Here is a 16,258-nt window from a genome sequence, read left to right on the forward strand (position 1 = left end):
GGTCGATGGTCTTTCTACAACAATAATATGTTGCCTTTGTTGCCCTTAAATCGCAATAAAATATAATACAATGAAAATATATTTTAGATAATTGTTGACTGTTGATTTGCTCATACATAGCAACCTAGGAATTTACTATGTCATTTTGCCCTTTTTTTGATGGGTTTTCAAAACCCGCCTAAAAAAGGGCAATAGTTTCCAGTTTACCCCCTTTTTGGGAAAAAAGGTATTTGTTTGGCTTGTGATGATACTTTGTCTCAAGAATAATCCATACAAATTGTATGGATACATATGGTAACATATAAATGTTGAACTCGTTTGAAAATGAAGCGGTGAACTTTTTTCAATTTTTGGCCCAATCAAGTGTGTGCCTTTTTTGATACGATTTCTGATCTGTATAATTGCTACACGAAGACATTAGTTCGGCGGCTTATAATATAAGTCCAGACACAAAAATAAATAAATAATAAAAACACATAAAAATAATACCTTCGTGGATTCTGAGCTAATAAATATCTGACAATGCGTGAGCCAAGCGATACCAAATTCGCATTTTATTACAATTATTATACACAATGAAAGTGCAATAAAAGTTTTCTGGTTTCTAAAAAAAAAAAAAATCAACCGACTTTTTACAAATTGCAGCTTTTCTAAAAATGTTTTGTCTAAAATACTACGTGAAATTATTAACCGTGCAAAAGGTTGTGTTAATGGCTAGTGCAAAAATGTTTATATAATAATATGTATTGTACATTTCCAAGACCAATACAGTTATTATTCATTTACGGTCGAAATATAATTTATGTAACTTTAATGTATACATTTTAATTGTGATAAAATGTTCTCAGAGAATATAATTATTTACTACCTAATTAGCATAGCAATTATATGAAGAAAAAAAACTATTTTTACGAAAGACGTAATATATTTGTAAACTATTTTTGAAAAAAGTTCCGGTTTTCGATAGTGATTATTTTTGTTTTATGCAAATTGAAAAAAGCGAATTTGCATAATGAATTGTTTTGCTACGTCATGCGAAGGTGAACGCCCTAAATATTTTTGTAATATTTTTGGAAATATATGGTGTGAGTATTATTAAACAATCTATTATATTTTAATTTAAAACACATTATAAAGAATAACGCTTATCGTGTATAGTAAGTTCTCCGCTAAAGTCCGAATTACTACAATAATTTTAAATATCAAAATATAATAACTGCGGTTTTCCGGTCACTTGACTTAGCATTTTTAGAATTACTTCTCAACAAAATGATGTCATTCGTTGTTTAATTTTTTATTTATTAAAATGTACATGTCGTTATAAATATGGTTATAACAAAATATAAGATACTCATACCGAATAAAATATGAATAGATGTTTTGAAAAAACACACATCATTCAACTAAACTCGGTGAGGTGTGCATTTTTTAGGAAATTCTAAAAATATAAAGTATAAATATAAATTTGTGTAGGCTAATCAATATAAAAATACACATTTTTCATTCGTATTAAATAGGTACACAGTTATTATAAATTATTCACAAATAATAACGAGAATAATAAATTAAATAATAACAATAATTTATACGCGATATTTTTCTTTTGAATTTGCTAGTGTTTGCTAGGCAAATTTAAAACAAGAAAATTGAACGAAAAACTCAAAAAAAAAAAAAATTACAAAACAATTAAACTACCGTTTTAATTTTAGCTACCGTTGTTGATAATTTTTTTTAAATTTGTCTACAACGAAATTTGCGCACTAGAAAATTACAAAAAATTCTTATCAAATCAAGCACCTCTCCATTAAACATTTTGGATATAAAATGTGATATTTCGACGATTTCCCGATGCGTGGTCAAGTCAGCACTAGCATGTTTGTTTCTGGTATAACGTTGTATAGGGCCCTTAGCAAAATATGCAAATACCTTTGCAATATGTAGCAAATTTTCTTCTAGTACTTATGTAATAGTATACTGTAAAAGTCATATAATATGTATGCGCAGGTGCCAACTTGACCCAAATTCATTTTTACTGATTACGGCGTTTTTTTAATCTAATTTATAAATAGTTATTTGAACTAAAACAATATTAAATTGGTAATATTCGCAATTACTGAATTTAAAATGACTATAATAACAATTTTCCCAAAACTTGCCGGATTGAGCAATGTGCATTATAGGCTCTTGGAGAAAATACACAGTACTAACTAACAGCTGTAGCCAAGCCCAAAGGTACATGCTGTAAACGCCAAATACCATATTAATATTATGCGCAGCCTATTGGCCTTAGCTGCCGTAGCTTTGTTTATTTATTTATTGGAATGAAAAAAAAATTGCATAGGTAGGACATCTATACTATTCAAATTCGTTTTTATGCATATAAAATATATAATTCATATAATATAAAATATAGCTATGTTAGGCTTCGGCTTAACTTATACAATTCGAAAAATATTATGTGTTATTAAAAAACTTTTCGAATAACAATATAATCTTTTTATTTCGTTTACTAAGTTTATATTCGGTATTTAATTGAATTTTGATCAAAGTCTGCTGATACAATATGTCTCTCCTTTTTTTACTCAACGTTTGAGTACCTCTCAAAAATTGTACCACGGATATTGATTTAGTTTCGTGAAACGATATATTTTGTTAACATGTATTATTATGACAGGTAAACAACATTAGAAAATAAAAAATGATTAGAATTGCAGTACTGAAAATGTAGTACACCAATGACGTCTACATGTCGTTTTGTTTATAATCTATTAAATTTCAATTTATTATTAGCTGTATAATTTTTTACTAAGTAAACAATACTAATAAGTAATAACTAAAGTCTATAACATTGTAGGTATGTATATTATAATAAATACATTACAATTCACAATAGTTGAAACTATTATTTTTATTTTTACAAATGTTATTGTTTATCTGCAAATTAACGAACCTAACATACCTAATGGTTTACAATTCTTCATGACATTTTTGATGATTTTGGCCATTCACAAAAGTTTATAGAAATCATTTACAGTTGTGATTTGCAAACAATAAACTATGTACTTAAGAATAAGAAATACAAAATTAACTGTTTCTATACTCTATAGGTACACATTTAAAGGTTTTTGAACTTGTAATTGGTTTGGATTTATCTGCAAACCGAGTTTGGGCATCATTCTAGTATAATTTTACTAACCTAAATAAGTCAGTCAGAAAGAGAGTTTATTCATTATTCCATTATTGATTTTGTTTTTCAAAGAGAATAAATGTTTATCAATTATATTAATTATTAAAAATTGTGTCATTTAATTAAATGTCAAGTATGATGGGTAAACAACACATTATAAACAAAACATATTGTTAGGACACGAAATCGGTTACGTTTGATTAGAGAAAGCTGCCAAGGCGATAAGTGATAAGAGATCAGTAATAAGATATTAGATTTAATCTAGATTTGATGAATTGGAAAGAAATGGGAAAGGGAAAGTGATTAATTTTGAATTTTTTGTCCTAATAAAATATACATTTTTGATCTAAAGACTTGGTGCTTGAAGCAATTGTCTTAGCGGTTTGCATTAGATGATAATGTGGATAAAAAATTTAAAAAGCAGCGTTTTTAGAAACCAATACCGAATATCTATCGAAATTTCGATGGTAAAATATATATTATTATCAATGTAATATAATGTTTATAGCGCGATATCGTATAATGCATTTATACAGTACATTGTATATTTAATGTATGCATGTCTATGGCGGTTTGATAATATCACGAAGAATTCATACAACAAATGTTATTTTACATAATTTGCATATGCGGAAGGTTATTGCATGATTGCATAATATAATATACATACTTATTATGTAATTTTAATAAACCGACAAATTCATCTACAAAACTACTCACTTTAACTAAAAACAAAAAAAAAACCTCTTGACATTGTTACTTAAAATAATTTTGACAAATAACTTTTTGATGTTTGTCACACTGTATTTTCTTTACTGTGAACGGAAACAATAATAACGACAGAAAGTGTGAGCTAATATTTATACTATCTCATTTTGTTTTATACTTGTTGAAGCGTAGAAAAAATATGGAACACTTCACATTTTTTCCTAAGATATGATTATAAAAAAAACGTGTCAAATTTACTTGAAAAACATACGGGGTACCACCAACTGTGAAGAAGAATTAGGACATTCAACAAATAACATATCACGAAACTTAACTCCGTTCAAACTCTATTCTTGTTTGCGTACATTCAATTTGCGCCTATTACTTGGATTGGCGTGGATGTTTGACTGCAAAAGAATATGGATAAATACCTATACCGTTATTAAACGATGCTTTGAAAAGCATAAAATGTGAGAAATATGATCGCGGTTAAACGACAATAAAATATGATTCGAATTTTGCCGCGCGTTTCGGTTTCTCTTCCATGACTTCGGCAGTGATAAGAACGGTGATCGCTAGGCCTACAACAACAAAGATGGCGTCTGACGGGTCGGGTCGGGTTTGTTGTCGTTCGGCGTCGAGTGACAATATTATAATCGTTGACGATACGATATTATTATCGCCGTAGATATTATCGTTGATATTATTATTATTATTATTGTTGTTGTTGTCGAATGTCGTATAATATTTCAATTAACTTTTTCCCCGTGTATTTACCGTTGCCGTATTTCGAATGTTGATTTTTCGTCTACCGGGCTGCCCGCTGTACTCTGAAACCGAAGGGTTGCCGTCGTGCCTACAAGTGTGTGAGCGCGCGCGTGTGTGTGTTATGTGAAAAAACAATTATATCATGTGTGGATTAAAACTCGGATATCCGCCGACATGTCGGCCGTTTACGGATCAAGGCAGCCGGTCGGTGAACGACGTTTTGTAGGCCGTCATCTCGGCTACGTCCAACGACCACGGCCACAACACAAGACTGCAACCAAAGACTGAAAGCCGTTAACGAGACTGAAGATCAACAACATTTGTTCAAGTAGGTGCCCGTAACATTTGTCGTGCCGATACCGCTGTCGGATGGCACAAGTTATGTTCTATGAAACACAATTTAAAAAAATAAAAATGTTATCGTAACAAAAGGTCGCAACGTGTTACGGCTCTTTCCCTTGACGGTAGTCATAGTAGAACACAAAATGCCAACATAAATGTAATTGCACAATATTGGCTACGGTCAATTAAAAGTTTTGTACATTTTGTTCTTTTATTGTGTGTCCAATCGTGTTGTCTTTGAAAATGTCTCGTTTACATTTAGAACCTTTCTGTTGATCAATGATGATTTGATGTCTTATCAAAAAAAAAAAAACAAGTTCTTTTTTGTTGAACAGCTATACATTTAGTTTATTTGTATGTCGTACATACCTATCTTTGATATTGTTTTTAAGCAATATTGTATTTTTTCCAACAATAATTGTGTATCCAAACTTGCAGTTAAAACAATTTCATGTAATATCTTTACATTTTTATTTCTTTTTTGCGCTTAACCTACCTTAATATTATGTTCACATTAAATCTAGTTTTGTACACATTTTTGCACAGATGGTTAATATTGAAATAACTAAACAGCTTACATCAAAATACAATTAACAATCGTACAATGTACCCACCTATTCATTAAACACAATCAATGACATTTTTTTATTATTTGTGGAGTATCTTGATGAAAAGTAAAAGTCATATTATTTAATATTAATATGTTATCGGTATACCTATAACATATTAACATTATAAAATAAGAAACATACTTACCTATTTTTATTATAAGTTTTTATTCGCTTATGTACACGTCAGCAGGTCTACTTTGAACACCATACATACAAACCCTGTAAGTCGTTATGTAGTTCATACATATGAAACCTTGGTAACATTTCTACGATTTCTAAAATATTATTAATTTTGTTACAATATTTGTTCAGGATTTTTTTTTTTAATATAAGATTTTTTTTTGACAAATACAACATATACTGCTATGCTGTATTCGTTATATTCTGCTTCGTTGTGCCTTGACACCTATCTACTCAAATGTAATGAAAAAAAAAAAAGTTTTAATTTTGTTCTGTTTGCACAAGATTGTCTATTTAAACATATTCAAATTTTACATTGTTCCTATTTAAATAACGATATTTACTAAAAAATCCAAATTTTGTAAATAGTAAATTATTTTTTTTATTTTTTCGTTTATTTATTTATTAGTAATCAATTAATCGTCTTTAAAATAATGAATTTTTTGTTATCTTAATAATCGAAAACACCAATCATTTCACTCTTGAATATTTCCATGTATAAAAAATGATTTGCCGATTATTTAACAATTGATTCATTCATTTTCCTTTAAATACCTAAAATGTTTAGATACTTAACAACAATACAGTTGCCTATATTATCTAGACCAGCCGATCAACTTATTAAAACACAACATGTCAAAATGTTTGCTTATAAATATTTGAATTACAACCGAAACCTCTTGAATTAGCAATATTGTTTTCAATATCTATAAAGGCTTAAAATTGAAATTTGTAAGTTCTGTTTTGTTTACTGTAATAATTATTTTACAATATTATTAAACAGTGTACAAGGACTTTGAAATACGGTTTGCATAAAGTTTCTGTAAATGTTGTGTCATGGAAATTGTATCAAATGATCAGGCGATCATCCATTGATTAATGGCTGAGCAAAGCTCATTAGAATTTATTTTACACTATTGTTTCGCAATAGTTGCGAGTGCGTTTACTTAATGTTTACTTGAAATGGAAAAATAAACAAAATTTAGCTTTGTATTAGATTATACTAATTTAACTAAATTAGTATAAAAAAAATGTTTTTAAACTTGAAATTATAAAAGAGAGAAAAATAAAAAATTTGAACTAAAATTTGTTACCGCTTTGTTTTGACCCGTTGTCGGTATCGCTTACAACACACTTGTTTAAACAACGATAAATATGGTTTTGAAACCGTATATGCGTCTTAACAAAATATCATACACTATGAAATATTCAAAACGAAAATATATCAACACAGATATTTTTGACAAAGAGTGCTGGTTGGGCCAAAGCCTGTTTACGGCACTAGCAAAGATGGATCGTTATTTGCCAGTAAAATTTTTTTAAATTTAATTTATGATAACTACACGTAGTTGTTGTTGGAAAGATTAAAGATGATTTTAATATACTAAGACGGTCTCGAATATTCAAACAGTATATGAATTTTCTTGTTTGCCAAAAGTCGTAAATCCTTGGTCACGGTATATAATGTAGATACTATTTCAATGTAGTTGAACTTATTTATCTATGGTTTGTTTTTGCATAGTTTTGTATTCTATTTCTATAGCCGTTATTATTATTCTTCAATGATCTGTGTGATTTTTTGTTTAAAAAAAGAAAACAATTGTTGCTAAGTAAAAGGTGATGAACGATTTACAGACATAAAATGTTTATGTAATAAATTTAAATATTTTGCCATTCTTTAAACTCTTAAATTTAGCGATTTCTCGAGATGAAAACAAAATTACCGAGTAAACTGAGAAAACAATTTCTGTTGAAAATGTATTGAAATTCTCTGCCGGTTGTTATATTTATAATAAACTTAAGATTTTCAAAAATAGAGCTGAATATTTCTGTTAACAGTTTTAATAGCATATTTGTTTGTTTGATTTTTTTCTACCCAATTATAAATTATTAACACTATTGTTTTTAAACTATATACATCTGTCCCGTCAGTCCAAATATTGAAGCAAGATACTAGTTGTTAATCGGATTATTTAACAGCTTGTGTCTCCAGTAACAGTTAAAACGCTAAACAAACTCATCGATTTGAAATCCCATTCTTATAATTTTTGGACAGCCAAATAATCTAGTAGAATGTTGTTACTGCTGTTGCTTATTATTTTGGCTTTTATATTAAATTAACTAGTTAGGAGTTTGGTAAAATAATTACGTTGAATTTAATTGTACATAATATTTATGTAAATGTACTACGATGACTTTATGACTTAGACATAATTGACCAGTTTGGTTCCTGCTCAGAATGAAGTTTGGTTGTAAATAAACTAGTTCGTTCGATATCTTTGGTTTACTATTTTATTGCACTGAGAATAATGTACGTATCTACTTTATTTAATATCAGTTTTATGTGTTATTTTATTTAAAACTCAACTTATTTACAAACTCAATGATTTGTCTCAAAAGCTTTTAATTTTATTGTTTACTAAAGACCGTTGTTGTTATTTTTTTAGTATTATTAATTTTTCCTATTGAAAATATTATTGTTATTTATCGAGTATGCCCATAAATTATACTATAATTTTGTACTGTTTAGTAACTCAAAAATTATTTTTCTAACAATGGGTTTGCATTAATTTAAAAGTACCTAATGTGTCGGTTTTTTTTTATTGAGTTAAAACTCTTAAGCATTCTTATTGTGTATCCATTTATGTGCATCAACTGAATCAAATGAAGAAAAATTAGATTTTGAATAGAATGGATGCAGTTAAATAAAGTGTTATGATTATTAGTATTGTATGTTTATAGTGTTTCATAAATATCGCTTTATTCAAAGCGTTATCATCATAGCTAGGCTCGACAATAATTGTATCAAGCTCAGCATTTTGCAGTGACATAATAAGATTCGTCTTTATTTTTTACAATTGTGATCACATTAGAAATGCATTCAACAACTTGAGATAAATATGGAACTACTACTAAAAAAATAATAATATTAATAAAGTTGACCCAATTCCTGTTTCAACCCAACGTGGTGAACAGGACATCACTTGGAGTTATAATGTGTAGCTTTAGTAGCTCTATTGACTTTTAAGTAATTACTGTAATCAATTTATTATTGTCAACTCATTTTCATCATTCACTAGTAATACAGTTCTGAATAAACTAAAATTATTACCAAAAGTTATTTACAAACACGAACTCCTAAAATTTAATTTAAAACAGTTTGTCAAAAACTCAAGTTGACCTTGGCAACTATAATTGGTATACTTTGCAGAGTCTAGTAGTAAATCGAGGACAAGCTATTTTTAAGTACAAAAGTTACAGGTAGAACAATAGTTCATTTTTTAATATAAACATTTTTTCGTTCAATTTAGCCAACGAATAAGCATTTTTTTTAGATAGAAAAAAATAGGTTGCGTAAGGTATTGTGCGTTGAACAAGTGTCTTCATTTTGTTTGATACTAAATTTAGAATTGACAAAATTACCAAAATAATATGAACATAAAACTTTTATTTCCAGGAATTCATAAAACTAGGAAGAATTAATTAACGTCCCTATTGATTTATGGCAAACGAACCCACGTAGTCTTTATTAGTTGTACAATTTTTTATTTAATTAATGCATCCTGTTTACAAAATATCGTACCGATAAACAACAGTTGGACGATTTTTTAAGTTTAGATGTCGCGTATGGTATCTTTTAAATGTCTTTATAGTGTTATTAGGTCTCCCACTCTGCTCCTGATCATATTACCAGCAGTCTTGGGTCTCAAATCAATGTGATAAAACCCAAATGGGATTATATAATAATGCAGTTTAATACTAATGATGCAACCACAGATAAAGACAATAATAGATCATTACTAGACCATTAAAGTATCATATATTAAGTAGTCTAACTATAGACGAGCGGAATTACTGCATCTTTGTAGATCTTATCATCAACTGGAGTTTGATTGAATTGTACTTTGTGTTGTTGTTGTGTAACCTGGCGAATAATTAAATGTAAAAATAAAAAATTGACTATTTATTATTGAATTTACACGATACAATAAAAATTCAAACTATATTAGTTTAATTCGAGCTGAAGTTTATTTTGGTTATACCAATAATTGTGTTTCGAACATTGTCGAGTTGTGCAACAAGTTCGACTAAATCAAACACAAAACCTCTGTTGAAAATTCTCATAAACAGTTTACACTCTGAACTCAATAAAATATATTTTGTAATTGATCGTTTGTTAGAATAACAAAAATTGTAAAGATGATGCTGAATACAACTGCAGCTCTATTGGGTGGTATAATATTTATAAAAGAACAAACTCTTGAAGTCGAGTGGCTATAAAAATTAAAGTTAATAGCCAAACACTTGAGTTAAGTTTTGACGTAAATCGATTTTTCTGGTCATTTGTATCAAACGACGCATATCTGTCTACTTAAAATATTAATTTTTAATAGCGATTTTAGTTGAATAAAACTAGACAAAAAAATTTAAAGTAAATTCTACCGTTTAGTAAAATTACTTATCAAAAAATATGTAAACTCCATCGGTCAATTGTTTCAATAACATTATGTGCTTCGATGCGATTCCGCAATGGGAAAAGATACAAGTATCGATAAAAGCATTATACTTAATGACGATTATGTGTTTAAAAATGTTTTTATAGTACTGGGTATGTGAGAGTGGTAGTATTTACAGTAATCGTACAACATTTTTATTATGGATAGAGAAGAAGTTTATGCCGTAGCGTTTTTTTTAAACTTAAACAATCAAAATGATTGATTCGTAAAGATTCCAAAAAAAAAAAAATATATCAAGAATAGATAACAAAAAAATAAAAACGCTACGGGGCATAGATAAATTTCTTCTCTATACATTGTGAAAATTTGGTTAATCTACTATTAATAGTGGACCAACATACTTGTCCCGCGCAAAGCATTTTCGATGGAAAAACAAAATATGTAATTTATCCTATAAAAATGACTGTGATAGTCTGACAGAAAAATGGCAATCGATAAAGAATCCTCGTTACTGTATTAACATACAGTATACACTAGACTTGGAAAAATTCTGACCCTAGTCGCTATTACCTGCGATTCGGTGGATTTTCTTTGCGAGCTCGCGAAAGTCAAGTGTAGAAAAACTTTGAGTTTTTTTCTTCGCAAGTCCGGCAAAACAGACGAGGTCATCGGAGTTCAATATTAAAAGCAAAGAAAAAAAAAGCTACTCCCTTGTTAGTGATCTTTTGATACAGCTAGACGCGGCGCAACGGCAGCCGTGCGATGTGTGCATTATATAATGGCGTCGTCCCGAGAATGTCGGGACACCCGAAGAGACGAATTCTCGGAACCCTTTCTCTGCCTTTCGAAAATAGCTTCGTTTCGGACTCATTGTGTATAAATACCGAATTACCGTTTTCGAACACGAGTTTGCAATCCCGCCGGGAGCACAGCGAAACCCACATCAGCCATGTATCCAAAGGTCTTTTGTTTGGGGGGACTTTTTTTCTCTTCTTTTTTATCCTCGTCCGGCATACAACGCGGACTCGATGTCTCGATACGTACATGTCGACATATAAAAAAAAAAAATGGGTCATTCGAGCTGTGACGGCGGGTTTCTGGTGGTGCTGCTGCTGCTGCTGTTTTCGGTCGATCAATAGCGCCGTTCGATTTGCGCAGTGCAACACGCTGCATATCGTCGCCGGAAGAGATGGGGGTGGGGGGTGGTGGGTGGGAGGCAAGAGGAGGGGGGCGAAGGACAAGGGAATCGGCCGTGTGTGCGATGCAACGTAGTGCAGTTGAATTAACATATGCGCGCAAGGGGAAGTGGTGACCGTGTTGAGACACAACGCGCTAAAAAACTAGGACATGGCAAATATTAGAATATTATAGCGTACAAAAAAAAAAAAAATAAGGCGCACCCGGTAGCCGGCGAAAATAATATCATCGTAGGTGCGCGCGTAGTAGGTGATTTTTCGATCATATTTTATTTACATAATAATAATAATATAATGGTATTATCTACTAGGTACGACGACTGTCGCTTTCTCTGCGTTTATTAATCCAAACTCCCGCCGTCGCGAACCTGTTGTACAATTCAACCTCGCCTAACGTATTATGGTGATTGTTATCGATTCCGAATCGTCGTCTCTGGGCGCTAGAGAAGTCCATATCCTTACATCACTGTTTTAGGTTCTCAGAGAATGTCAACATCCAATCGGTATTTTTTGATTTTCATTGCAATTTTGAGGGAGCCATCCCAGCCGTCTTTTCTAGATGCGCTAATGATCTGGTAGCTATAGTGTAAATTATATGTAGGCAATGGTTGTTTGTTCTACTCTACCTAGAAAATCAGCACTTTCCAGAGTTATACTATAGTTGTATTCACTAATGGTTGCATGTGGTCTGTTTTTAAGGAGTTTTGTATAGGCAATATTTATGATAAAAAAGGTTTTAATAAATTTCGATCATGTCAATCAATTTGCCGGTTAATTTGTATAAGCTTCAGGGTATAATTTTTAATTTAAATAATTTTTTCTATGGATAAAAGCCATTATAGTTGATTTTGGACCAAAATAAGCCAGACAAAATGTCGGCTACATTGGATGATCCAATTTTAATTCTGTAAAGAAATCGAGTTCTTTGGCTACTTTACTATGTTAAGTAGGAAGCCGATATTGATTTAAAATTTTCAATTTCTTGTAATCAAATAACGTAAATTTGCAATTTTTTCAATATAAAACCCAATTTTTTACATAAAAAAAAAATTTGTTTCCTACATAATCTGTTTTCAACATACAAGTTGCCAAAGAACTCGTATATCTCTACAGAATTGAATTTGAATCTGACCAACCTAAGTAGTCGAAATTTTGTCTTGACTTTTTGGTCTAAAACTTCAAAAAAAACCAGACCTATTGCATGCGGTTCTAATTGATTTTGAAGGGTAAGGTATGAACTATTCGCAATTTTGGCCCAATAAAGTACCTTTTAGGTACGATTTCTGATCTTTAGACTTGCTAGACGGAGAAATCAGTTCAGCTGGTTAAAAGAATGGTGGGCTTAGTCACAAAAAAAAATTAAAATTTTAACACATCATTGTCAAAACAATACCTTCCCAGCTACTCATGGAAGCTAAAAAAATCCCGTGTAAATATCATTTTTTTTTTAACGACGCGATGGTTGTCGTTTTGATACTATTAAAAACTCATTTATATGCGCCACTCGGCTTAAAGTGTTGTGTGTACTCGGCGCTCGGTAGTGGTCAATCGATAAGCCTTTTGCGTCGTACTTTAACCGTTGATTGAATGGCCTCTAAAACGGCTTATCCGTAAAATGACTGCGACTAAAGTAAACTTTTCAAAACAAATTAAACTGTCGTTTGTTTATATTTCCAATGTGCACGTATTCTTGAGGACTTGTCAGGTATTACGGCATATACGGCTCCTCTACTTCGATGAAACGTTTGTTTTATTTATGTAACGCTCATTTCATTTGTCATCCGTGCATTTGACATGATGATGTTATTATTTATTTGTCAATAATCGTAAATGGATAAATGTGCACGGGTAAACCATAGCTAAGTGCACCGACCGATATTACAGCCGAGGCCCGAGCAAACATTTGGTGTACTTTTATTATATAGCTCAATGGCTATCGATACATACGTGTGAAACCAAACAATTTGCTGTAATAATGTAATGTCTCGGTTTCACTTTGACTTATTATATGGGTTTTACAAGCGCCTGTTGATTAGCTGTCTATTCGTCGAAATGTGTTGATAGACGTGTCAATTCAGGCGTTTATTAATCGATGATGCCAAAAATGTAAACATGCCAATTTTTTTAACATCTAGTCAGCCAGGCGTCGACATCGGCTGGGCTTGACTCCAGTTTAATAATAATTTAACTTTTTACTTGGTTTCAAACAGCTGTTTGTACCGTAGTGTTTGAGACGGATTTTTTTTTTCATTAGGGTGTAAATATCAATTGGCTATCGTTAACCGCACAGCTGTATACAGCCGACGATTCCGTTGTCGCGTTTAGTGAACAATTAAACCTAATTCAAACTTTTTTTTTAATGATCACAACGTAAAAAATCCATAATAAGGCACAGAAGGGTGGGGGGAATATGTTCAGACTGGGAAATTACGTTTCATCGAGTCCAACTAAAAATATTTCAAAAAGTTTAAAAATAATTATTTTTTTAACACTATTTTAGAGGTTTGCAAATGAGAAAAATGTATTATCAGCTTTTAAATAACAAAATGCGCATAAGTTTTATTGACTTCTTATGTAATATTTTATTTTTAACATAATTCGCAAAAATAATAACTACAATAATAAAAATAAAATAATAAACTGTACAAAATAAATGTTAATCGTTTCCGTTAAAGGTGGACAAACTTCTCATTTTTTTAGTAGTAAATGTATAAAAAATTATTTTTATTTTTTGACCGTAACGAGCTTGTGAACAAGTTGATTTAAAAATATATCATTGAAACCGATGCGTTATTGAGCGAAGTACAATGTTGTTTTGTGGGCTGTAAGATGATGCACATAATACACAATATAATATTATGAAATATACATGTTGCCAAAAATAGTAAGACGTCTCTATTTCATCCGTATTTTATTATTTGATAATTTAAACGTTGTTTTTTTATACTCGCTGTGTACTTAGCTACATTATTTCAATGGAAATAGTCGATTTTCGGTGATAATAAAGTGCAAATACTAAGATTACATAATACACATAGTAGGTACTTGGTTCGGCGGTTGCTTGGTTACGGCCAAGGTGAACCGTGTGCTTGTATTGGTGGAAATTCGGATGATGATGGCGTTTGCGGATTTAATTGAAACAAGCTGCGCTCAGTATGTGTGTTCATGCGTTGGGAATATTATTTCCATTCGGTCGCTTTACATGGTTAAAATTATCTCTCGAGCGTTAATACACTTGACGTTTGTAGAGGAAATCACAACGCGTTTGGTTTATGTATGGTACAATATACCCTTTTCCCTCTTCAGAACAACAACAATACAAATTGTCCATACGTACCCCGAACAATTTATTCCATCTGGGAAAATGTTTAAAGTTCTACAATTGTTCAAACTATTTTTTTTATTGCAAAAGATGATTTTTGTTTTTTGTTTTTACATACAACTTACGTACGTCTAATTACTGAACATCAAAATGCAATTAGTTAATCTGTTAACGAACGTCCGTGATGTTGTTAATGTTGATTTTATTTAAAATATACATAAACGCCCGTTGCGCAGTGACCTCTGAAGAGCTTTGGAGGATTTAGTATCCGCCCGTTCGCACTGATGTTTTTGTAAATTTGTAAATTAGATTTAAAATACGTTCAAAAGGTCGTCGATTTTGGAAACTCGTTAACACAAACCCTCATTTGTTGCAATTCATTCGGATGGATACGGGGTTCACTTTGGACGTGGTCAAATTTAGTGCAATTAATTTAAGTCGAGTAAACGAAACTCGAAAAAGCTGTAAACTTGTTTTTTTCTGTGTAACATTCTTGCAAATTTGAAACACGTTTTTTTTTCTCAGTAAATAAGAAAAAATCTACGGCGAAGCTGTGCGTTTGTTACGGCAAAATGCATGTTACTCGTGTAAAGAAATAATATTGTTAAATTTGATTGATTTAAAATTGGAAATAATCGCCGATTGCTTACGCATTACATTACTACGATAAGAAAAATATAACGCCTATTCCGCGTATTCGATGATGTAGTGGTCTTACGATAATTATTTTAGTTTTCCAATGAAAAATGTTAAATTTCCCATGTAAAACGTTTGCATAATTGCTAAGCGGTAGTGGAATCGAAAATCTAATTTGAACATTCGTTCTTTCATTGTTCACTGTGAACGTCTGATATCTTGCCAAAATTCCCCTGGAATAATATTGCCATAAAAAAACAGATAACAGTTTTCTAGAGTGTTCTTTTTTCTTTCTTAAATAGCCAATATTTGCTAACGTTTGGCGTATAATTATTTTCACTGACGCGCACAGACATCAAAACATATCATTATACTAATTATTTTATTATTGTGCATTACAAAATGGGGTTTATCGAATAATAATTTGCAGTCTACTCAAAATTGCGTATTATTATTCATATAATTAGTGAGCATCATAGTTTTATATCAGTGCAATACGAAAATCACTATTGTGTAGGTCAAAGCGAAATAGTCACTGAAAAAACACTCTGATGCCGTTAAAAAGAGAATAACTTTAACTAGGTTCTCTCGTCGGTATTTTTAAAATACTTAAATTTTTCCTTAAATAGAAAACACTTAAATAATAATAACACAAAATATAAATTTAGAATGTTGAGTTAGTACGAGAAAACCTAGATGAAGTTCTCATTATTTACAAAAATGTTACTACGACTATTATTTATCCAATAATAGAGAATATTAAATTGCTGTCAAGGATGCTGTGATAGTCAGAAAAATAAATTAACTACTAAAAGAGCGTCATAATTACTGAACTAATAATTACACATCAC

At 30.7% G+C, this 16,258-nt stretch overlaps 1 protein-coding gene across 1 annotated transcript in view; it reads left to right on the forward strand.

Annotated features, from left to right (window-relative positions):
- The first annotated feature begins 4,501 nt into the window (after positions 1–4,501).
- Positions 4,502–16,258, forward strand: part of LOC126838221 (neuronal PAS domain-containing protein 2-like) — a 73,032-nt gene continuing 61,275 nt past the window's right edge. The window contains exon 1 of the transcript XR_007685680.1: positions 4,502–4,991. The gene's annotated coding sequence lies outside the window, so the exon portion shown is untranslated. The remainder of the gene's footprint in view (positions 4,992–16,258) is intronic.

The sequence above is a fragment of the Adelges cooleyi genome, unplaced genomic scaffold, assembly GCF_023614345.1.
Source record: "Adelges cooleyi isolate 19-005CV unplaced genomic scaffold, UGA_ACOO_1.1 ACOO_flye_CR_arks_rails_tigmint_CR_PRNA_108, whole genome shotgun sequence".
NCBI classification, from domain to species: domain Eukaryota; kingdom Metazoa; phylum Arthropoda; class Insecta; order Hemiptera; family Adelgidae; genus Adelges; species Adelges cooleyi.